Here is a 25,344-nt window from a genome sequence, read left to right as displayed (position 1 = left end):
AATGTGTATTAGCCCTTAATATGCCCCTAGACCTTCAAATTTTCATGTTAGAATACATTTACATCTTACATTTCCCGAAAGGTACAGGCTTTTGGTTAAAAAGCAGCCACATTTGAAACTCATCAATTTTTTGAAAAAGCCACTACTTTTATTAGAAACCAGCAATGCTTCTCAAGATACTGGCAAGAAGCCATAGCATAGACACACACTTCCCACAGCGCCTTTCTCTCTTTAATTATATTTTGGCACCAGGTGGAACACCTCCTTGGCCACAGACAGTAGAGGTATTTGACTGACTGTGTAAACTGGTTTCCTTGTAAACAAAGCTTGCATTTCCTCCCTGAAGTATCACGTCTGGAAAGCCAAAGGTCGCCAATACATTTAGGGACCCCGTATTAGTCACAGAGCCAAAGGACCAATACGTGTCCCGCTATTTACAAGGCAAGAGTTCCCGAGCAACGTTGCGGCCTGTGGCTACTTTCACATCTGTAAGAGCTTTAACTTAGGTTGAAAGTGTTCACCAACCAAGAAAAAGTGGCAAGAAGATTTGTAACACAGCCCGCCATGGGCAGTTGGTGGGTACCTCCATACAGGCTCGTAACTAACCTGAAACAGGCTCATAACGCACAGCGGGACAGCACCAAGAACCCAGGGACTTGAATGGCACACGGATGTGTACTACAGGGGCGTAACCTTCTAGGACAGCACTTTTCCAACTTATACCACACCCATTTACTTCTAGAGGAGCCCGAAGTGATGTCTCACTCAATCTGAATGGAGAATCAAAAGTAGCTCTAACAGTCTTATTGTCCGAGGAGGACAATTCACCAGGACTTCTCTTTCGCCCGTAAAACCCCCACAGTTGGCAAAATGAAAGATGGAAGACCCTGGTGAAGCCAAGCAGCTACTTGAATGGACTGAGGTTGATGTGGAAGGAGGCCATCCTTTGCAGGAAGCAGGGATTGAACCAGGCTGAAACCAGGAGTCAAGAACTATTTGCCCAGTTCTCCCATGTGGGTCACAGGAACCCAAAACATGGGCCATCCTTTGCCGATGTCCCAGCTGCTGGATCAGAAGCAAAGCAGATGACGTTAAGACCGATATTCAGATATGGGAGAGTGATGCCACAAGGAGCAACTTATTGTGCTCTGCCACAACATGGGTCTTCGCTATTTTTATAAGCAGTAGCTAATGAGTCCTTCTCAATTTTCTTGCCAGGGCACAATAACTTCCAAAAGTGGGAAAGCATCTGTTTGGGGCTAAATTCCATTCCAGAAGAGCTTTTAGTATTACTGTGACTCCGTGGGAATTTCTGAAGGCAGAACTTGACCATTTTATCTGGTCCCATCTCTCCAGAGACGTAAAAACTGAGGAATCCTGGCTCCTTTCCAGAAAACTGCTGTCTTTTACATCAAAGTGGCTCCGCAACAAGGTTATAGCTCCATGGGGGGACTGGAGTGTTGAACTGCAAAGGAAATTTTCAAAGAACTATCAAGGCAGTGGAGGGAGACAGCATCCCAGGAGCAGCAAGCAGCCAACACTGGCCCTGCAGACAGAACAAGGCTCAGTATGAGCACTCATGCTAAGCTCTGTAAGCATGATTCTTCTCAGGGAAGCTACACTCCAGCTTTGTAAAGTTAACCCGGCCAGTTTACGTTTCATCTCATTTATTCTCAGACTTCAACTTCTCTGCTGCGTCTCGTGCTGCAGAAACCGAGACTCAACAAAGATGGTTTGCTGTCCTCCCAGACTGTGGGCCTGCTCCGTGGCAAGTCAAATCAAGACACACACCAGAAGGAGCTGTGATGTGAAAGAAACTTTAGGTGCAGTAGCTGAGGAGAGCACAGGGAATCATTTCCGAAGCTGTGGCTGCCTGAGCAAGGAGATGCAGGTATCTTTTATTTTAGGGGGAAATGAATATGCAAAAGGAGACGTTTTTGTCCTCATGCCATGGAGGGTGGGCACAAGCTCACGCAGGTGCAGTTCAGGACATGTCTGCGACACACACTACATGCTGTGATATTCTGGATGAAGTTCCTTTGGGGACAGAGATGGAGGCACCAAGATGAAAAGAAGGGTGGCTGTTGGCATGGCTCTTCCAGCAGGATCTGGACTGGTCCTGGGGTAGGTGGTGAGGGCACCTTTGCCTGGAACACACCTAAACATCTAAAAACAACTTCAGAAAATACCAGGTGACTTGGGAGACTTACAGTCTTGAAATAAAAGTGAGTTCCAGTATAACCTTCGCATCGTTTGGGGCATTTGCTGGTGACAAATACAACTTAGGAATATGTGATGTCTGGATGGCATTTTAATAGACGTGATTTCTTACATAATGATTCACTTTTATGCACTTTACTTTAAAAAAAATTATTTATTGTATTTCAGCAAGCGAGAGAGAAAAATTCCCATCCACTGGTCGCTTCTTCTGAAGACTGCAACAAACAGCGTTGGACCAGGCTGAAGCCAGGTACTGGGATTGCAATACAGGTCCCCACGTTGGCGGCATAAGCCCAAATCTTTGAGCCATCACCTGTTGCCCCATAGGGTACATGTTAATAGGAAGCTGGGATTCGGACCTGAACCAGGTACTCTGACATGGGTATACGTGTCCCAACGGATGTCTTAACTGCTAAGTCAAGTACCACCCCTAAGACTTATTTTTATTGATTTTGTGACATATACCAGGAAACAGAGAACAGATGATATATTCAAAATAGGGTATGTCCAGCAGATTTTTTTTTACATGGGAGCTACTCATAAGGGTGTGCACACGTGTGTCACACTTGCTAGGTAGCACCGAGTGTCCCTAGGAGAGGCAAGGAATGTAGGAGGTATTTCAGTCCAGAAGAGCTGAGCTGAGCAGCTGTCTGTAAAGCAGTGGCCCAGCCATGTCCAGGCAGCCTATGAAGGGGGCTGTCGGGATGGTTCTCCTGGCCTCATCCTGCTCCTTCACTTCCGTTCAGGACATGGGAACCCTTGATATGGTTCCTGCAGGTCAGCCTCTGGGGCAGGAGGAGTGGGGGGAGGGATGTGAAGAGATCCGAATGGTAAGGAGAAATGAGCTCAGACTGGGAATGCATGGCTCTGTTCGTGTGCCAGAGGCAACCGGAACACACAGCTGGGGAGTTACCAGTGTTCTGAAGGGCATGGCTGACGCATCAGGATGTCTGTGGCATTTGCACAGAGCCCTTGCGAATCGGATGAAGGGGAGCTCTGCTGTCTCAAGTCCCAGCAGTAACAAGCAGCCTTCCCTGTGTGGATCTAAGCCACTCTGACCCAGAAATGCTACCAAGGTTTCTACTCCACATGCCCAGTCTTACACACACACACACGCAACATATATGTGTATGTGTGTGTAGAAACAGATTTCATAGACATAGTGTTAAGCACACAAATGAATGACAGTCCCACTCCCCTCACTCGCTCCTCTCTTCCTTCTTTTATTTTGACTTTCGCAGTAGTATATTTTCAATTTGCTCTAAGTCACAGTCTTAATCCTATATTAAATAAAGAATTCAGTCAAGAAGAAAGTCGGAAGACCCCATCATTCTGCAAGAGTATAGACAAGTGCTGTAAATAATAATTAAACCTCGATATCTCAAGTTCACTCATCTACATTGCTATTTTTGTTTTCTATAAATCAGCTACCCCGAATCAGAGAAAACAGCTGACATTTGTCTTTTGGGGTCCGGCTTGTTTTATTAAGCATAATTGTCTATAGTTGCATCCATTTTGTTGCCAAAGACAGGATTCCATCATGTACAGATACCACAGTTCCTTTGTCCAGCCATCAATTGACAGTCCTCTGTACTGATTTTGTATCTTAGCTATGTGATGTGGAAATGCGGGGGCACCTCCAGATCAATATGAATCGATCTGCTTTGAGTATGGGAGCACTGATAACTCTTTCAACGCCGATATCTTTTCCTTTGGGTGTATTCTCAGATGTGGGATGGCTGGTCATTTGCAGATCTGTTTTCAGATCTCTGAACAGTCTCTAGCAGGTCTTTTGTCATGGTTACACTGGTCTACGTTCCCACCAACAGCACATTAGGGTCACTTTTTCTCCGCAGCCTTGGAAAGGGTTGTATATATATATATATATTTTTTGGATGATAGTCATTCTTACTGGGGTGAGATGAAACCTCATTGTGGTTTTTATTAGTATTTCTCTCCTGATTAGTGGCCCTGAGAGCTGTTGAATGTGTCTATTGCTGAGTACCTTTTACATACTAAATCCCACAACCATCTTAACTTTGTGATTTCCAAGGAGACCAGAGCTTCACTATCAACATTTTCTGCTGGTATACTTTGATCCTTTGAAAACACAGCTACACTGCAATGTCACTCCAACTCTACCGTTTCCCCTATGACAATTCTCTTTTCCCTTTCAGGTGTACACACGTCCTCACTGCCAAAAGCCGATGACCCTGACTTGCTCAGCCCCGTGTTTGCCCTTGGGTCTGAACAGGGATCAGTGAAGACACCAACTCCGCCTTTGCCCATTCCTCCTTTTTCTCCCCTTTCGGAAATGAGTGCAATGTGAGGGTCACTTTTGTTCAACTATTGGTTTTGAATGGGCCTGGCTGGAGCTTTCAAGAGAGAGCACTGCTTTTGGTCCTAGGAGGCAATTTTCTTCTGCACACACTCTGGAAATGTCCAGTCATTTTCTTCCTTCCTTTAGAACTCCCTCATCACTTTTACTCTGTGTGTGTTTTTTCCCTTCCTGTACGGTTCTGGGCCTTTCAGCAACTCCTTCAAATTGAGATGGGATTTGTCCTGGTGCACTGTCCTCCAGGCAGTGGACTTTCAGACATTACAAAGCCAGCTATCTGGGAGAGCCAGGATAGCACACACCTTGCTCCCTGGGGTCACGGAGGGGTCTCTCCTCCCACTGGCTGCCTGGAGGTCCATGGAGAGATGGACTGGGGATTCTTTAATGGGGTTCTGAGCTGATTTTCTGATCTAGAAACAGAGCAGCTTCTGCATACACCTTCTGGATAAAACCTCTGGGATTGGAGGTGCTGTTTCCTTGTGTTCAGTGAAGGTCAACCTGCTCCAGATGGCTTTGCCTCCCAGTTGAGCCAGTAGGAATCTCCTCTCTCCTAAGGTCTAGGAGTCACCCAACCTCACCCCAGGAGGTTGCTAGCACCTCTCTCTGTGGTCCCTGACATCTGAAGAGAAGGGGTACAGCACTGGAACCCCACATGAGGATTGCCTGTCACTGCAGGCTCATGGTGGTAGGCCAAGGTTTGCACATCCCCTCTCCTTCTGAACTCTTCCCTTCAGTTCCCCAAAGGGGGAGGGCTCTATACCTGTCACCACCATCATGGTCCTGGACCTGACTTTCATAGTCCTTGGTGGGATCCTAACTCCTGGGCTCTCCAATGGAGTGTCCCCTTTCCAGCACTCACTACCATGAGTCCTCTGGGACCTCTACGCCTGGCTGGGTGGCCCAGCCCTCCCAGATGGAGAGCCCATGCTTCTTCATGCAGCTCTCTGTGTGTCAGTGTGGTCAGAGACCCACACGGGGCTGCTCATCTTCTTAATTTCGATGGACAGCTTTAACCTGTGTAGGAACGTTAATTCTCCTGGGCTTTGGTCTTCTGTGGGGCAGCAGAGAGGAACATTCTGTGGCGCAGCAGAGAGAGAGAGAGAGAGAAAGGAAAAGGCAGAGAAATCTTCCACGATAGTCTGGGGTGGGCCAGGCTGAAGTCAGGAACTTGGAATTGCATCTAGCCTTTGCTGGCTACTCCATTTCCTAGTCATCTTCCTGCTAATTTGAAGGCAGTCCTGGATGACCATGTACTTAGGCCCCTGTTACCTGCATAGTGCCTGCTGGTCAGGGGATACTCCTGCTTGTCAAGGAGTGCTCATTGCTGGTGCCTAAGTGAGATGCTTGTGTGTTGGGATAAGGTTGGTCCTTTTCCTGCACAGAGCCGTCTTTCTCCCTCAGTTACAGCTGGAAGCTTCCAAAGCCACCCTGGTCAATGACAAGCTCTCTCCCCCCACCACCGCTATGAGAAAGGAGATGCAGGACAGGCCCAGGGGCTCTGAGCACACCCTCTCTGTGTAGGACAGGCCCAGGGGCTCTGAGCACACCCTCTCTCTCCAGGACAGGACTGGGGACTCTGAGAATAACCTCTCTTTGCAGGACAGGACTGCTGGGCTCTGAGCGCACACTCCATTTGCGGGACAGGACTTGGGGGTGGGGGTGCTGAGCACACCGTCTCTGTGCAGGTGTCCCTCTTGACCCCAGCCCAGCTCTGCCAGCATCATGCCAGAGGAAGGTAGTGAGTGCTTTGATGTGGATGAACTTCCCAGTCTGGGGGTATGGCCATCCAAGTAGGTGACAAGGTTGTCTTAGGGAAAACAGCTGCCCATTCCACTTGAACATTGCAGAGGCTCAGCTTCCCTGAAGAACTTGATTTAGGGGCACCTGCTATGGCAACTGGCCCAGAGTCCACAGGCGAGCCAATCTACTCCAGCCTCTCTGAGACATTCCTGTGGGGCTGTCTCCAGCAGCCCAGGGCCCTTGACTATGGGAATATGTAGCCCATGACAGCCAACTGCATACTACCAGCAGGAGGCCTTGCTTTCAGAGCACATTGGGCAGTGCTGGCATGGGCACCAGTGGGGAGGGACCAAGTAACTCAATTCAGATAGGATTGACTTCTGTGATAACCTCTTTTCTGAGCAACAAGAAGAGATCTAGGGTGCCCATTCCAATGGCTGGGACATGGACTGTGACGAATAGCCAAAGATGGGTTCACAGAACCGAATACCCACCATCTCTGAAACCAGTGACAGAAAGGACCACCCTAACTCATCCTCACGAATGACATGAGGGCTGCATCTTGGCATGAGTGTGCATGCTCACTGTGAGAATGAAAGAGCTGAGGCCAAGAATCTGGAAGAATGTGAAGTCTCAGTTCTTTAGGCCTTGAGTTTGTGAGCTCAGCACCTTGGGCAATTTGAACTGGACAGTTCTTGGCTGTGGGATGCTATGTGCCATGTCAGATTTAGCATTTAGCAACATCCATGACCTCTACCCACTGGCTCTCACTTATATTCTACTCCCTCACCCGTGACAATGAAAATGTCTCCAGATATTGCCAAATATCTCCTAGGGGGTAAAACTGACATTAATTGAGATTTTTGACTGTCCCCATGAGAATTGGTATGTTTTAGCTTATATTATTCTCATAATACTAGAAGCAAAGTACGATTATTACTCTCATTTTGCGAGTGGAGAAACTGAAGCTGCAAGAGAAAAGCAACTTGGCCAAGGTGGTGTGGCTGTAAGTGCAGAGCTAGTGCACAAACCAAGTCATCTCTAGAGCCTTGCTTCCGGCAGCTATGCTAGGCTGCTTCATTTATTCTACTAAACTCACTTCACTCACTTGAGTGATCATTTCACAGATGTGGAGACTGAGGTTCATGAACTCACCTAAGGTCACACAGTTGGTGAGAGGCAGAGTCCACTCTGGCATGTGGGCTGATCAGGAAGGGGAGGGGTGGTAAAAGCTAATGATTAAAGGCTGAGTCTTTAATCCAGTGCCACTGGATAAGGTGTGAGGTGGGAGGAAGATTCTGCAAACAGCAGCAAGTTATGCTCATCAAGACCATGCCAGGTGGTGTGGGAGTTTGTTTTCTGCTATAGAGAGGGACTCTTGGAATCCTGCTACCTCCTCGATACATCATCATCATCATCATGCAACAGCAACAACAACCAGCCACCAGGCTTCTTCCTTTGGTTGAGGGCAATTCCACAAGTGCAGGGCAGGTCTGACTTGTAATCTTACACCACCAGCCAACTGTGACCTTTAGCAAGTTACTTAATCTTCAGGTCTGGTTTGTCCATTTGCCATATGTCCAAGACTAGGTTTATAAAGAAAAGAAATGTCTTTAGTTCATAGGTTTGGAAGTTCAAGGGTATAATACTGGCATCAGCTTAGCTCTGGTGAGGACCTTATGGCAAATGCAATTATGGAAGTGTATTTTAGTGGCAAAGATCACCAAAGAGGAAGCCGGAGGCTGGGGAAGGGTCACCCTATTATCTTAGAGAGTTGTCACACTCACTGCCCACTCCCCAGATGCCTGCAGTGTCTGGAGAAGAGGACTCTAGGACTCATGAACTCAGTCCGGGTTTCCCATTGAGCAGCAAGAACATAACCACCTGAGCCATGACTGCCTCCCAGTACTTATTTGGAAGGAAACTGGAGCCCGGATGCAAAGCTGGAAAGTGAATCTGGACACACTGAGGTAAGAGGCAGGCATTATAGTTGGCAGCTCAAACATTAGGCCAATTACCCACCCCTCTCCCCTTTCCCAACAATCCGCTCTTGAGAACTAACTCAGGGCCCCAGAAGAGCTAATTCTTTCCTAGAGCAGAGGACCCTATGACCTAGTGGCCTCCCACTAGACTCTCCTTCTTCTAGGTCTGATGACACATAAACCCTTGAGGACACGCTCAGGTCATACCCCAGTCGCAATCTGTGTCTTAACACACAAACTGGGAGCCCTATACCTCATTAGGCGTGGAGAGGGCAAGGAACATAACAAATGCTCAAGCAGTGTCTGTGACCCAGCTCTGAGCTGATTGGCACAATCTGTGTCTCCTCTCATAGCTCCTCTCTGAGCTCACAAAGTCAGCACAGTCAGACCATGTTGAACTGACTGCGGTAAATCATTTTTTCCTCTTGAGAATGAAGCAATAAAGTCTAAGGAGTTGAGGAGGAAGTAAGCATTGGAAATTCTGACTACTTACTATGATAAGCAATAGTCGCACCCCAGATTGCCTTCATTCCCAGAGTGGCTCCAATGAGCATAAAGATAGAAACTAGTGATGTAGAATTGTGTTATTGCCCCTGTCAAATAGCTCTGCCTTTATTTTGAGCAACTGCAGACGAAATGAAGACAATCACGAAAAAAATGATCCGTTGGTAGAGACAGGATTGGGCAGCACACACAGCTGTGTGTGGTTCACAGGTGTATAATAGCAGCACAGCAGCTTGTCTTGATTCTAATACCCAAAAGAGCTGGGCTGATTTCTGGGGCCACCACACCAGAAACATGTCATACATCAGAAGGAGTAGGTGCTTCTGCTCAGAGAAGCCCAGGGAAGCCCCGGCTCCTCCAATCTACAGCAGACTTGGGATTGTCTTTGAAGAAGGGTGACTTGCTCAGCTGCAAGGGGTGCTTGTGGGCACTCACTGGTGCCTGTGGGCAATAGCAGTGGGTGGTGCTGAGTGGCCTTCCAGTGTGTGCAGGCGCGTCTCTCACGTGATCCTCCAAAGGGACTGCCCAGTCATTTCTTACATGCATGCATGGTCCTCACCGCCCTTTATCATGGCTGGTGGATAGTGAACACCCCCTCTGGTGACAGTCACAGCATCTATGAGTGCTCCTATATGGTTAGCAGGGACCCAAGCACTTTGCTACTTTTCTGGGCATACCAGCAAGGAGCTAGAGCAGAAACAGATCCTCTGTATCTCTAACCAATGCTCCGATATGGGATGTTAACATAAGAAGTGGAATTGCTTATGCTTTTTCACAATGTTGGCTTAGCTCACTGTTTCACAATGTTGGCCCACAACAAAATCTTAAGTTGAGAAAAAGGAACCACAAGCTGTGGATTCTTCTTAGTCACATGACTGTGATGGAGACAGGAAGCAAGTTTCCATTTCTAATCTTGTTCTGCTGGTACTGAGCTCTCATTCTCATCTTGTGTTCCATGAAACAAGGTGATGGAAAAGCTAGCGGAGTGCCTCTTATCCTCACCTTGGTCATGAGATAGAGCTGCGAGACAAGTATTTACAGAGAGGAGTGTCAGTCCACATTCTGGTGTTATGATAAAATATCCAAGGCTTGGTTCCTCACAAGGAGAGGTTGGTTTAGCTCCCTATTCCCAATTCTGTTCGGCTCTGATGAGGCCTTGTGGTGAGGTCGCAGTGGCTGGAGTGCAGGCAGAAGGCAGAGGTCATAAGGTGAAACTGGAATCCAGAGGCCACTCAGAGTCAGGTTCATTCTAGGATAACTCTTGCAGAAACTAACTTGATTCCCATAGCACTGCCTTAAGGAACAAAGATGTGCCCTCAGTGATTGAGCCACCACCTCTTACCAGGCCCCATCCCTGCCCTTAAAGCCACCTCTTCAGACTACTGTCCTAAAGGCCAAACTTCCAACTTGCCACTGGAACGGAAGGGTCCCAATTTTGGCTACGTGACCATCCTAAGTGTTCCCAGAGAGTGTGGTTACCCCTTAGCACAGCAGTTAACTGAGTGTGGGCTGTTCTTTTGTCTGAGGGACAGGTACACACTTGTCCTGCTAAGCATGCTGTCCCCAACATCTGTCACTTGGCAGGTAGCTATGGGACAAATGAGTGAATGGATGGACGAATTCCATTGAAATATGTGAGGGTGATTAGCTGGTATCTGTATACTACTCCCAGACTTTTTATGGAATACTTAGTTCTAAGCCTCATGTTCATCTTGGTTTTTTTTTTTTTTTCATTCCTCTCTGTGTGTTTTGCTTCTAAATGGGAAATGGTGCAGTCCTTGGATGTGAGCATCTGCCAGTTCTGGCCCTGGCAACGCACCTAGCCCTAGGAGAGGCTAAGCGGAATGTTTTTAAAGCACTGTACCCCTTCCCCAGGGAGCAGCCAAGGCCATCTAGGTGCCAGGTAGAGGAATGTGTTTCTTGATGAGTTGCTCTCATCATACTCCTCCTCTGACATTGAAGTAGATGATTTCCTGTAGAATATGTCCCCAAAACAACATGAGAGCCGTGAGGGGTCACCGCCCATGAATATGGAAGCAAGAGGGGTGGTGGGAGCAAGCTAGGAGAGTCTCAGAGGTAGGCAGGCCAACGGTGGGGTTTGAAAGGAGAACGGCTTTAACAGTCTGGGGATGACAGCGGTGACAGGGGAGTCTCTAAAGCAAAAAGCAAAGACAAAACAGCCATTCGTGGGGAGGTCTCCGAGTCCTAAATGCCTCTTGCCACCTCAAACTGTCACGGAATTGATTCCCACCCCTCGGAGACACTGTTGGCTGCGACTGACCTACTTTTTCACATGAAGGATGTGCTCTGATGCGTTCTCCCATAACGGAGTGTTGGGAGTGGGAAGGCAGTGCCGCTTCTGCGAACGCTTGCGCATCCACGCTGCAAAAAAGACACCCCTTCGCTAAAGCTAAGCAGCTCTGCAGGCCATCTACCACCCACAGCTGTGCCCAAGAGCCCTTAGTAAGATGCACCATCCTGGACAGCGCTCTCTGATGGCGCCTGGCTCCGCAGCCACCAGCCACACATGGCCGTTGAGAGCTGGCAACAGCAGAGCGAAAAAATACAGCCGAGAAAGAGAATTTAAATTTTTATTAAATTTTAATTAAGCACAGCTGCATAGAGCTAGTGGCTAGAGACCAAACCTATACATGATGGTATCAAAAGAGCTGCTGAACTGAACTGAAGGGAAAAGGCAAATTGCCATGCACGAGATATGTATAGTATCCTTTATATATGTATAAAAAGTGCATTGGAATCAAAGTATATGTACATGAGTGCATAGAAAAGCCCTTAAGTAGATGCGTTTGCACCATACAGCCCACAGAGTAAGGACCTCCGTGGAGGAGGGAAGCTGTCTCCGAGGAAGTTTATGGCTGTATCCACTCCGTTTGAACTTTTTCCAATGAAACTATATTCTTGTATTATTTGACTAATGCAGTATGAAAAGCAAGAGAATTTTCTGAAGGTTTGTGTATGTGTATTTGAAAGGCAGAGATCTCCCACCCACTGGGTCAGTCTTCAAATGGCCGCAGTGGCTGAGGCTGAGCCCTTGGGGTCTCCCTCCGGGATGGACGGGGCCCCAGCACACAGGGCATCGCTCACACCTTCCCAGGCGCTGTAGCAGGAAGCCAGATGGGATGGAAGCTGAACATCCAAGGCTCAGACCAGGGTTCGAATGGTTATTGGTGTCACAGGGGACGCCTTAACCCAGGATACCCAAGGACAGCCCCAGAAAGAAGAATTTTCAATATTTTGTCTGGTGTATGTGGAGTTACTGATTTCTTTGTGTGTGATTGTCGAGGTAAACCCACCTGAGTTTGGGATCTAAGACCCAAGAAACTAAGACTTTCTTTTTGAGGAGTCCAGAGGTCCTTTATTATTTTTTTTTCTGCTTTTTTTTTGAGTTTGCTTCTTAATTTTTAAATTGCCATTTAATTTTTAAATTGTATAATGCTATACACATTTACAGGGATATAATGCAGTTCATTTTATCTGTACTTAATACAATAACCAGATCAAGATGTCTTCTTGTCGTGTAATTCAAACTCCTCTTTTTTAGTTCTGTATAAAATACGTAAGAGCTACAATACTGTGTCAATTAATTCCATAACGATGTTAATTGTTGCAGATGGTACGTTAGTGCTTTTATTTGACCGGGATGATACTCTGCTGTCTCTGCCCTCAGACCAGAGAGGGTCTACCCAATAAGTAGTTGGACTTGACTGGACTATAAGATGTTGGACTCTATGCTTGGCATATACTTGCAGGGAGGGAATTTCAACTGAACTTGAACTATGGTTATGCAACAAGGTGGAGGAACCCACCATGGGGGGAGGGTGGGGGGAGAATCCCAGATTCTATGTAATTACAACACAATGTAACTAATGAATAAATTTAATTTAAAAAAATACGTAAGAGCTGGGCGTCAGTGTGATGGCTCAACAGGCTAATCCTCCCCGCCGTGGCTCTGGCATCCCTTATGCGTGCCAGTTCATTTCCTGACTGCTACACTTTTGGTCCAGGTCAGCTCTGGCCTCTGTGGGGAATGAACCACAGATGGCAGACTATCTCTCTGTATCTTCTCTCTCTCTTTTTAAAAGATTTATTTATTTTTTTTTAATTAGAAAGTCAGATATTCAGAGGGGAAGATCTTCCATCTGCTGATTTACTCCTCAAGTGGCTGCAATGGCCAGAGCTGAGCCAATCCGAAGCCAGGAGCCCAGCGCCTCCTCTGGGTCTCCCACATGGGTGCAAGGTCCCAAGGTGTTGGGCCATCCTCAACTGCTTTTCTAGGCCACAAGCGGGGAGCTGGATGGGAAGCAGTGTGGCTGGGACACAAACTGGTGCCCACATGGGATCTCAATGCGTTCAAGGTGAGGACTTCAGCATTGGGCTTTCTTCTCTCTTTAAATCTGCCTTTCCAATGCAAATAAATAAATCAGTAAATAAACCTTTGAAAAGGTGTGTGAGAGTTTGTTGTAAAGTGCAGACATTCTGTGCAGTAACTCCTCCTTTCTCACTGTAGTCTGGTATCTGTTAGCCAATTCCCCTCCGTCCTCCTCTCTTCATCACTCCCTAGCCTCCAGTGAGTATATGCTCAACTGCCAGGAAATCGGCTTCTTCAGTCCCCTCAGAAGCCTGAGTAAGCACAGGCATCTTTTGTCTTTGCATCTGACTTATTTCCATCCATACTGCTACAGATTTCATTGATTTTCATGGCTGTGGCGTATTCCATGGTGGATATATGGACCATTTTTTTAACCATTCTGCTACTTGATGTGTAGGTTGATTTCTTATCTTGGCTATTGTGAATATTGCTACAGCTAATGTGGGCAGGCAGGTATCTTCTACGATCCGCCATAGCATGTTGTGGGACAAGCCGAACACACACCCATGAATCTATGAACATCAGATAACATGGAATACATTGTTCATTGCCTCAGATGTGCATCAGAATTGTTGTATTAAAATGTCCAGATGGGCCCCATCCTTCCTGTCCAAGGCTGGGTAAAGCGCTACCCAGATCTTGCAGCTACATGGAACCACTGCCTAGAACCTGGACAAGTCGACTGCACACAGCACAGAGAGGCGGCAGCCCAGAGGGTAATTCTGGCCTCACAACATGAAAGAGTGAAACACCGGTCTCCTGGAATGGAATCTCGTACATCCCACAAGGCTAGAGGACAGACCACGCCAGCAGCAGCTAAACAGCAGCAGAGACATTAGTGAGTTGATGCTCTGAGATCGAGCCCACAAACTACCTCTCATACAGGACTTTTTCCAAACTTGCCAAGATGTAGAATTAACGTAAATGTCCATCAGTGGATGAGAAGATAAAGAAAACGGGATGGATAGAGTGGAGCGCCATACAGCCTTTTAACAAAGTAAATCCTGCTACTCCTGGCCACATGGATGCACCGTGAGGACATCCACACGAACATTACCACTCAGTGAAGCGGACCTTTTTCAAACATTGGACTGATAAAAACCTGGGATCCGGTGTCGAAAACGATCACAAGGAAATTTATAGGGAAGAAACATGGATGCTGCTGAATTGATTTTTAAAGGCAAACACCCTCATTGATCTCTGTATGAAACATTCCTTTTTCAATTGTAAGATCCAAATAGTTTCTCTTTGATGGGTTTTCTGCAACAGAGTTACTTTACACAAGGCAAAGAAAATATGAATAGTGAACAAAGCACCAGAGTAACACTGCTTTTTGTGAAACAGAGTGACGTGTAATCAGTATCCAATATCAGGTTGCTGAAACTATGCCCTAGGTTTACATCTTGTGGATAGATATAGTTTTTTTTTTTATCAAAAGGCATTTTTAAAAATTGTTTTGTTAGTCAAAAAATGGCTCAAAAAAAAAAAAAACCCCTGCTATAGCCATTTACATTTGCTTTGAAAGAATGCGAACATACACCTGTTGTAACATATTGGAGTTCTTTTTAAAACTAGTTGGCCATGTTGTTGTTGTCTTATTAAAATCGTGATAGAATGAAAAAGCCAAAAAAAAAAAAGTCCAGATGTAAGGAAGTCCTAGCACGAAGATTAGGTTCACTTTGAATGGAATGACATCAGAGTATTTTTTTCAGGAAAATCTTCCACATTGACTGCGTTGCGTAGTTAAGATTCCAACTCAGAGAATGTTCGAATTGGAAGCAAACTTTAGAGGAATGTGTGTTATTAGGGAACAGTCAAGGTGGGTACGGGCCAACTTTAGCCCTTCAATCAGCATGAGTAAGGAGAGGACAACCTGGCACCACCCGGAGAGGAACAGGGCATCTGGACACTGGAGAATCCTAACAATGTATCCTTGTCTATGTGCCTTTGTTCCTTAGGCGGTGCTGCCTAATACCCTCTTCACACACTGGCTGGAAATTTACAGCCGGACTCTGGTTTTCAGAACCCTGCATGGTATCTCTTACCCCTACATTCAGCCAGCCCCGATCAGAGTGTGTTTGTTCTTGGGTCCCTACTCTGCCCATGGCTCCCCTGATGCAGAGAGCAATTGCACCCTTCTTGCGGCAGCTACCCTAGCCAGAGGCTTGGCACAAGATCCTGCTTGCTCTTCCTCACGCACAAACTGCATAGATTTCATTTTCAGATTTTTCTGACTCTAGTTTTATAAAATAATAGTGATCCAACCATTTCTAATTGTGTACTTACTGCATGCTGCTCCACACCTTGTCTCCTTTGAACATATGTCAGCCTCCAAATGGGTCTACTGCTTTTTTTCCCCACAATGCCTTGCTACAGCCAAGACTGCCAACAGCAGCAGGGAGAGGCTGGTGAAGCAGGTGTTCGTTTTTCCCTAACACTGCGCTCGACCGCCCCTCACCCCATGGTTTCCTGCCACCTTCCACAGACTCCTTCCCCATCAGACCCAGCCTCATGGGCCTCTGCTGTTCATATATGCTGCTTGTCCACTTCCTAGACCCTTTGCATCAGATCACACCACAAGTTGAACAATGACTTCACTTCTGTCTCTCATCTCTTGTAGTAGGGATGGAGTCTTTCTCAGCCCACATATCTCCTTTGAAAACCACTTCCCTGCCTCACCAGCATCCTCTGTGACCCCTTACAGTAATGAGGACCTGAGGCTGTGACCTGTTACCCCCTGTGTGCCTCCTCCCACTGTCTCCTTTGGAATGGAAGAGCCTGGAGAGAAAGAATATGTGTGACTGCACGTGGGGTGTCAGTTCCTGGGAATGCGCAGACGCTCATTACTAAATGACAAGTGAATCTTCATTGTAAGCTGTTGATCTAACTCCACTACAGGACACCTTCAAAAGCTGGTGGAAAAAAAAATGAAATTGAAAGTTAAGTTTATTTCTTGCAAGTACAGTTGAAATCTACATATAACTTTTTGTGATACTAATTTGCCACAAATATTTGAAGGCCTTTCATACATGTATGCCATTCAAATATTTCTATTGTGCAACTCTAAAATAAAGTTTGCTGTCTTAATCATGTGCTAAGTGTGCCGCTTGGTGGCATGCAGCACGTTCCCGACCATGTAGCCATCTTCACTGGCCATCTGTGGAACGCATTCATCATCCCAGCTAGAACTCCAGCCTTGTTGTACTAATCCCCCAACCCTCTTCCCTGCTTCAAGTCCCTGTGACCTCACTTCCACTTTCTGTCCCTCTGGATTCCTTTATGCTGGATCTTTCATGCACGTAGAATGATTATTTGTCGTGTTGTACCTGATGGTCTCAAGGTTCTTTCACATTGTAGCACATGTCAGAATGTCCTTCCTTTTTAAGGTTGAAAAATATCTATTGTGCACTTATATTGCACGTTGTTTATCCCTGAATCTGTCACTGGATGTTGATTGAGTTAGGCTCATCCAATTTTATAATGAAGTTTTTTTTTTTTTTAGCCACGATTCTTGTCACATGTAAAGCACAGAAGTACCCTGTCTCATCACAGGTCATCAATAACTCCAACTGCCCAGGCAGCCAGCAAAGTGTAAACTCAGAATCCCAGAGGGGTCTTTGGGCAGCAATGGGTAAAACAGAGGAGACTGGACTCTGCAGGAGTGCATATACAGGGTGACTTCTGTCACCAACAACCTCCCACTGGGACTTACTTATGTCTGAGATTCGTTAGAGGAGGGACAGGGTTTGGGCTCTGCGTGCTTTCTTCACGCCTGAGGTGTTCCTGGTTTCCCCAAACGGCTGTCCTGGCTGTTCTTCGTCATTGGCAGGTATTCATACTGATCAGTCTTTCCTTGGGAAGGCTGCTTCTCTCCTTCATTCACCTCCAAACTGTGCCCTTTGTGATCCAAGCACCAATTCTAGGATCCAGGTAAGCAGAAACAAAACACAGCCTGGCCACAGATGGCAGTGTCACAGGTGAAATGGTGAGACCATGCCTGAAAGAATGAATGAGGATGCTGGTGGCAAGTTGGGATGGCAGGAGTGAAGGAGTGGGGGCTCCAAGCAGGGATCTAGGTAAGAGTGACTAAGGAAGGGAGGCCAGATGCCAAAGGAGCTGGGAGGCTCATGGAGGCAGGTGGAACCCCAGAGAGAGGAAACCAGCAGGATGATTCATTCTCCCCAGAGTGCTTGCGGACATCCCTTAGCCACCCTGAAAGGACACTTTGTCCCCAAAGCCAGATATGGGACCTGGGGTTGGCTTCTAGCTGTCTGTCACCAGTCTATCATGACCTCAGTGAGAGCCAATCACGGGTGACCATGGCATTCTCATGGAGGCAGCGTCCACGGGTAGGCCAAGCTACAGGTGGAAAAGTACTGTGTGTCACACCTGTGGGGGTATCCATGGATCTACCAACAAAAGGTGGGGGGCCCTGGGCCTTCGCCAGTGAGAAAGATGCTTGCAGCCTGTCCCCTGGATCTCCTCCAAATAGAGCGGTTGCACAGGCAGTTGCTGGCCTGCACTTAGGGGCACAGTGGACCCAACGTAGCCATCTTTTCATCGTACTCTGATCTGCACTTCATGAGTGAAGCTTCTTGGGAGGGAAGCTGGGATGAATGCTGTCTGAGGGCGCAAGCTCAGCTCCAATGTCCTCATTTGAAGTTGGGATAGTGAACTCAGGTGATCCACTCCTTAGATCCTAGAAACTGTTGAAGTTCTCTCTCTCTCTCACCACATACAGTGAATTGTGCACAAGTCTTGCTTGTGAGAAAACAACATAGGAGTCCAAACTGGACTGTGTGTCATGTGTTCAACATGAACCAAGCCCTTTCCATGACATTTGTCATTGGTTCTTCCTGTCAAACCAATGGGGAAAATGCTCTTATTATTGTAATTTCTTTGTGCACAGGTCTTGACCTTTCCCATCCCACTGGGTTGTTGCATTGGCCTGTGCCACTTACCCTGGCTTGGAGGTGGCTTCAATGCTGCCAAGGCATTTTGTGTTAACATTCATCTGCATTGTGAGGTACATCATAGTCGTCCTGCTATGATGACGTAGACCTTGGGGAAGTGGCTATAAGAAAGAGTTTGAGGATTTATCCCTTAGCCTTCCTCCTTAGCAAGCTGGAGGTTTGTGCAGAGGGAGTCCAGGCCAGATACACAAACACAGATGCATGGGACTCTCGGTGCCATCTTGGGTATTTGCTAGTGAGATCATCCTCCGAGGCTCTGCACCTGCAGAACCATGCTTCCAAACTTCCCCTCTAGGTGAGACTAACTACTTTGGGGGTCTGCTTTGTAGCACATCAGGTAGGGCCTCTGCCTGTAGTTCTGGTATCCACTTCAGACACCATTTTGTGCCCAGCCGCTTCATTTCTGAACCAGTTCCTTTGGAAAAAGTACATAACGATGGCACAAGTGTTTGGGCTCCTGCCAACCATGCAGGAGACCTGCACAAAGCTCTGGCTTCAGCCTGGCTCAGCCCTTCCCACTGCCACTCTCTGAGAACTGAACTAGCAGGAGGCAGATCCCACTGTCTTCCCCCACCCCTCCTCCTGAGAAATCTAGCTTTCAAACAGGTAAATAAATCCCCCTCACCCAAAAAGAAGGAATCATACTACGATGCTGGGAGGATTCCATTATAGTAGTGAAAAACTAGGCTTGGACCTTGCTCGATCCTGATACGCTGTGTCCAAGTCCTAACCTCTAGAAACTGTGAACATGACCTTGTTGGGGAAGATCTTTGCAGATTTAATCAACATAGGAAGAGCTAACTTGGAGGACCCTTATCTAAATGACTGGAGATCTTGTGCCCTTCTCAACAGGAGAAAGTGAAGGCCATGTGCAGAGCCGGAGAAAGGATGCATGTGGAAAAGCAGAAGTAGAATGAAGGGCCTGCAGGCCAAGAAACACCAGGATCCCAATGACCAGCAGCAGCTGAAAGAAGCAAGAAAAGGCTCTTGTCCAGCTTTCTGGGGTGGCTCAGCCCTGCCAACATCCTGTTTTCAGACTTCAGCCCTATGCATTTCCAGTATTTGGTACTTTGTAGCTCCAGCAATGGAGCATGGCTGCGACCTGGGATCACCCAGGGAGTCAGACCCTGCCCATTACAGCGTTCTTACCAGTCCCTGGCAAACCATGCTTATTAGTTCAAAGAGGAGCTGGAGAGTCAGCCTGGGCTGCTTGGGAACATCACAGCTCAACATCAGTAGAGAGGCAGAGAAGGTCTCTCAGTAGCAAACAAAGCTGCAAGTTTTGTTAACACCTGGATCCAGCCATGCTTGAAATCATGAATGCTTTAGCCACATAAGCCCCCCTGTCTTTGTCTAGAGCTGAGTTTTCCTCTTGTCTTTGACTAGAGCTGTTTTTTTCCCCCAAAGTATCTTTAGAGAGTGATTATTTCAGACAGAATATGTTGTCACAGAGGCTAACCTGCCAGCCTCCATTCCCTGGCCTTGTGGGCAGGTCCTGGCTGGGCGAGGGAAGGCCACAGGATCTTTACATGGCACAGCTTTTTAGAGAGGTTCCCAGAGCAAGATCCTCTTGGTAAAGGTTGCTGCTGCTCTCTGCTTATAGCATCCCTATAGCATTGCTGTATCCCTGTATCCCTGTAGCATCCATGTAGTTGGACCAGGAAGAGGGAGGAGAGCTGAGAGATGACTCCGGGGCAGAGTGCAGCTCTCAGAATGAGATCCATGCGTGCCAGCCCAGGCTGGGCCTCCATGGAGCTCAAGAGCCTGGGATCCAGAAGCCTGGGACGGGTGAGGAGCATAGGGCATGTTTGCAAACTACTCTCTCTGGTCCTCGCTCCCTGCTGGTGGCAATTAGACTTGCTTTGAGAACAAAACAAATTATCTTAATAGATATGTAACCATGGGGTCCTATTGAAAACATTAGATCATTGGAGACTAGGTGTTTTTAATCAAGAATTGCCACTCTGATAATCCCATATAATTTGAATATTTCCATTTGATGCCCACGACACAGTTTAAACACAACATGCTGAGCAGCCTACACTCAGTTTTGTTTGGAAAGAACAAACCTTGAACCCGATTAGAATTCAGTATTTTTTTTTAAACAAAGTGTTGATGAATGTTTTGAGATATATGTATGCACCAAAGCTCAAAACAGTGACATTATTTGATTTTAAGAAAGTTACTGAGTTCCTGTGAGTATGGGAAAATAAGCTAAATCATCTATGACCCTATTTTTGTTGGTTTAAAAAGTTTTATGTATGAGACAGAAAGAGAAGGCAGGAGACTCACCCCCAAATCACTCCCCAAATGGCAGTAGGGGCTGGGGCTGCAGACAGAAGCCAGGAGACCTGAATTCTGCCTGGATGTCCCACATGGGTGGCAGGGGCCAAGGTAACTGAATCATTTTCTGCTACCTTTCTAAGTACACTGGACAGGAACTGGATTGTAAGTGAAGCATCCAGGATTTGAACCACCCTCTGATGGGGGAATGTTTGCCTTGTAAGTGGCAGTTTACACTGCTGGGCTTCCCTGTTTTTGCTGTTGGCAAAATTTGGCAAAGGGCCTTGAATTTGCAGAAAGTATTTTGAATGCTTTTGGATGCATGAAATAAACTATAAAGCTAACTTCAGTTAACCTAAACAGAACAGAACACTCAAAAAAAAAAAAAAAAAAACAAAACAAAACAAACAAAAAAAACCCTCACAAGGTCTTAAGGTCTGAAGATAGAGATTTGCCTTCAGGTGGGAATTGATCCAGCACCTGGAATGTTCTGGGCCAGGAGTCAGATTCTTTTTAGTTTCCTCCCTTTTCACACCTTCTCTGTATTCAGAAGAGTCCTCTCCTCTTCCTACTCTTTTGCTAGCCTGGTCCCTGCGGATCAGGGAAGCGTTCCCAAGAAGACACCATTTTGAATATTAAGGTGGAGTGTGTACGTGATTGACAGCAGAGGAAGCACAGAAAGGCATGGAGAAACAAGGCTTCCTGTATCCTGGGGAACTGCAAAGAGTTTGTTGCTGGAAGGGCATTCCCATGAGGGACATGGCAATGGGGAGCTGAGGGGTGAGGCAGGATGGGGTGAGGCTCCTATATTCTGTTTCCAGCTGTACTTGGTCCTGAAACCCAGGGAGCAATTCTAAGCTGGGTGTGCAGCGATAAGATCAACACTTCAAAGAGAACACAACAAAGAGACCCTCAAACTGCTCTCTGTAATGAGGAAGTTTGTTTTCTCTGCCAACTGCAAGTTCAGAGAGAGGGTGGGTCCAGCCCTGGCAGGATTAGTGGCTCAAAAGCCATCCCTGGGGACCTGGCTTCTTACTTTTTCTCTCTGCTTGCTTCATTGTTTAAACTTCACCCTAGACCTGGCTTCCTTGTGATGACAGGATAACCAGGAGCCGGTTGAGAAGAATAGAAGGCAGGAAGAAGGAGAGAGAGAGGAAGGAGATGGGGAAGAGAGAGAAAGAGAGATTTCTTTTATGGAGAAGAGTGTTGCATGACGCAACAGCAGCGCCTGTATCACAGGTCCCTGTCTCCTCCAAGCTCTCGGGGTCCTGCCTGCTTTTGGTCTCACCCCTCCCCCGAGCACAGAGGGAGCCCCCACACTGGCATTTGTCAGTGGTTCTGCATGAAGCACAGCAGAGGAGTAAGATCCCAGCCAGACTCCCACCAGATCAGGAAAGGTGGGGCAGCCAGTTGCATCCCAGGGAAGCCAGGCACTTAGTAAGGCTGTGACCTCGGCTGCCTTCAGGATCACAGGGCAGGAGGGTTGGGGATGCCAGAGAGGTCAGAGCAGCGGTTTCTGAAGCTGTTGCCTGGTGTCAGCTGAGCAAGGGGAAGACCCGAGCCAGGAATAACTCAGTGCAGTGGGAAGCTGGGTGAGAAGTTTGGGGGAAATAATGTAGCAGACATAAAAGTGGACTCCATGGGGAAACAGGCTAGCCCTTCTGTTCCTAGAGGGATCGAAGAAGGGTTACTAAGTCAGCAGGCAATTATGGAGGTATTTGCAGGTAATTTTTGTTTGTTCATTTGTTGTTGGTTTTAGAGGCAGAAAGAGCTCCCAACCATTGATTCACTCTCCAGTTGCCTAATAGCCAGGCTAAAATTAAAGCCAGGAATTCAAACCAGATCACCCATAAGTGGCAGGGACCCAGCCTCTTGAGCCATCACCAATGCCTTCCAGGTGTACCTGAGCAAGAAGCTGGAGTCAGGAGTCAAGCAGTGATCAAAACGAGGCGCTCCAATATGAGAGGCTGGCATCTTGGCCACTTGACCAGCCACTCACTCCCAAGCTCCCTTCCTTCTTGGGCTATATCAGCATCAAGTGGGCCCTGCCTCCCGGTGTGGCTTCCTGTGTGCCAGCCCCTATCTGCCAGCACAAGGAGAGACTGAAGAGGTGAGATGAGGCAGATACTTCTAGATGAGAGTGTGCCAGGAAAACAAGCACATTGACGCCTTGTGTTCAGCAGCCATTCTCACTCTGGATCAGTCAGCCCAGCACAGGGAGGGCTCCAAGACATGCAGGCTTGGCTAGGGCCTCGGGAAGAGAGGAATGAGGGAAGGATCTAGAGACTGGGGAGAAACCATGGAGCTGGCTTTTAGGAAATGAAGGGGGTGGTTCAGGACGATCCGGCTGCCATTGTGTGTGTGTGTGTGTGTGTGTGTGTGTGTGTGTGTTTACAACTCCTCTCATAACTGGGGTGTAGGTTTCTTTCTGTATGCCGCCCCACTTTTTTTTGGTGTATGTTTAAGATTTGTTCGTTTAAATGACAGAGCTACAGAGAGAAGGGGAGAGACAAAGAGAGACAGAGATCTCTCATCTACTATTTTACTCCCCAGATGGCTGCAACAGCTGGAGCTGGGAATATTCAAAGCCAAAGGCAAGAGCTTCTCTAGCTTTCCCAATGAGTGCAGGGGCCGAAGCATTTAGGCCCCCTTGTGCACCCATCCATGATTCTGCGCTATGGACCACGGGTAGACCAGCAGTTCTCAAGCTGTGCATGTCAGCATGGTAGAGCACTCTCTTTAGAAAGTGTTGTTCTTGGCTGTGTTCATTTTTATGTGCCTACAATGCTTACAAAAGCTATGGCTGGGCCGGGCCAGAGTCATGAGCCAGGAACACTGTCAGGTCTCAAATCCGCTTAGTAGGAACTCACGTGCTTGAGCTAGTGTTTTCCATGTCTGTGTGAGTAGGAACCTGGATCAGAAGTGGAGATAAAGGACTCAGTTCCAGGCACACTGATATGGAATCCTGTCCTCCCAAATTGCACCACAACATTCATTCCCAAATGTGCATTTTAAACAGGCTTTCATGTGGTACTGATGCTCCAAGTTCAGGGACCCTGTTTGGAGAACTACAAGAGTAAGCAAATGATAGCTAAAATGTGCAAAATACAGTCATGACTTGTTGAGCCTGTACATTGAGTTGCTGAGTGACAACAGCTTACTGTAGCTTCTCTCTCACTTCCCAGGTGTTTGACCTGGATATCTCTGCCAAGAATTGTGGAGGGCCAATTTTACCTTACTTGTAAGTGACTCTAATGACCTACACAGTTTCAAGCATATAGGCAGAGGCATTGGGATTAGAAATCCAGAATATCCTTTTCAAAAAAGAGCTAGAGATTTATTTACTTGAAAGGCAGAGTTACAAAGGAGAGACAGAGAGATCTTCCCCCAGATGGTACCAATGGCCAGGGCTGGATCAGGTCAAAGCCAGGAGACGAGAACTCCACCCACGTCTCCCACGTGGTCGACAAGAACTCAGCTACTTGGACCAACTTCCACTGCTTTCCCAAGTGCATCATTATCAGGGAGCTGGAATAGAAGCCGAGCCGCCAACGTTCAAACGGGCACTCATGGGATGGCAGCATTGTAGGCAGTAGCTTACCCGGTGCTCTGAAATAGCAACTTCAGCATTTCAGAGATGACAATCAACCCCTAACACCTGACAAGGAGTGACTAAGGTGGCTGGCCACCTGGTAACAAAATAAGATTATTCTGAATTACCTGAGAGGTAGGAATCCTTCAATGTGGACAAGGGAGGCAGAGTAGGTCAAAGTGGTGTGAAGTGAGAAGGACCAGACCCAGCACCAGGCTTTGAGGATAGAGGAAGGGGCCAGGAACCAACGAATGCAGGTGTCCTCTTGAAAACAGAAAAGTGGGCACACGGATTCTTTCCCAGAACCTCCAGGAAGGCGTCCATTCTCACCAGCATCTTGATGTCAGGTCAGTTGGACCACTGTGAAGTTTCAACAGAAACATAAGTTAATGAGCTGCTACTGTTTCAAGGAGATGACCCTTCATTACAGAGGGGCAGGAGAATCTTAGAACCACACGGGACAGCACAGTTGGGAGAGCACTACTTTGTTATCCCAGACAATTTTCTTATAAATTATGAAGCTGCTGTGTTTCACACTGTCATTGTTTACCATTTCTGGTCTTATGACTGTATATTTATGATTGCTTCTGAATCTCCAAAGGAGAGGATTTTGCTCAGAGAACAAGTCTTTGCCTTCTTTGGTTACCTTGTTTAGAGTTTTCTGTGTTTCTGGAACACCTCCAGGTGACTGGTGCCACAATTTCTCCCTCATGTTGTCTTGGCTTGGTTTTTCTGTTGAAACATTTCGCTGATGGAAAGTAGGAGTGTTTGCCTGTTTAACATCTTTTGACACAACTTGATGATGCCAATTTAGGAAACAGGAATTCCGCAGATTCTCAATATTTCTTAGAAAACCATGCCCTGCTCCTTAGTGTGCACAATGGCTGGATAATTTTCAGTTATTTGAATATTACAAGTACTCTGGCCACTTTCTTTGAGAATTTGCATAGCTCCTGTTTCTCTTAAATATGGGACCTTGAGCATTTTAGAGTCTCATTAAAGAATTGTACCGCCATGAGAGATGGGCGAGTTGCTTTCCTGGGGTGGTTTCTCACGTTCTTTTTGCGCATCTGCATTGTTTGCTGTCCCTTGGGCCTCCCTCCAGTACTCTCATCATTCTGTAACTGAGCTTCCTGAGACAGAATCAAGTGTGCCAGGTGTGGTCTCAGGAGCGCCTCTGAGCTGTGACGGAAGTTTTCTCTTCATAATGGTGCTTTGTTCTGACTGCACACCTTGCAAAGGAAACCCACCGGCAGTGAAGAGCACGGGCTGCTGTACAACCCTGCCCCCTGCTCCACACTCACACACGCACATGCGTACGC

At 47.1% G+C, this 25,344-nt stretch overlaps 1 pseudogene; it reads right to left on the bottom strand.

The window, feature by feature from the left end:
* Nucleotides 1-235: 235 nt before the first annotated feature.
* LOC118759866 (synaptophysin-like protein 1) lies at nucleotides 236-943 on the bottom strand (annotated as a pseudogene).
* Between the last annotated feature and the right edge of the window lie 24,401 nt (nucleotides 944-25,344).

This window comes from Ochotona princeps, chromosome 8, assembly GCF_030435755.1.
Source record: "Ochotona princeps isolate mOchPri1 chromosome 8, mOchPri1.hap1, whole genome shotgun sequence".
Lineage (NCBI taxonomy): Eukaryota > Metazoa > Chordata > Mammalia > Lagomorpha > Ochotonidae > Ochotona > Ochotona princeps.
Note: the sequence above shows the minus strand (reverse complement) of the source record. Positions and strands in the feature narration are given on the sequence as shown.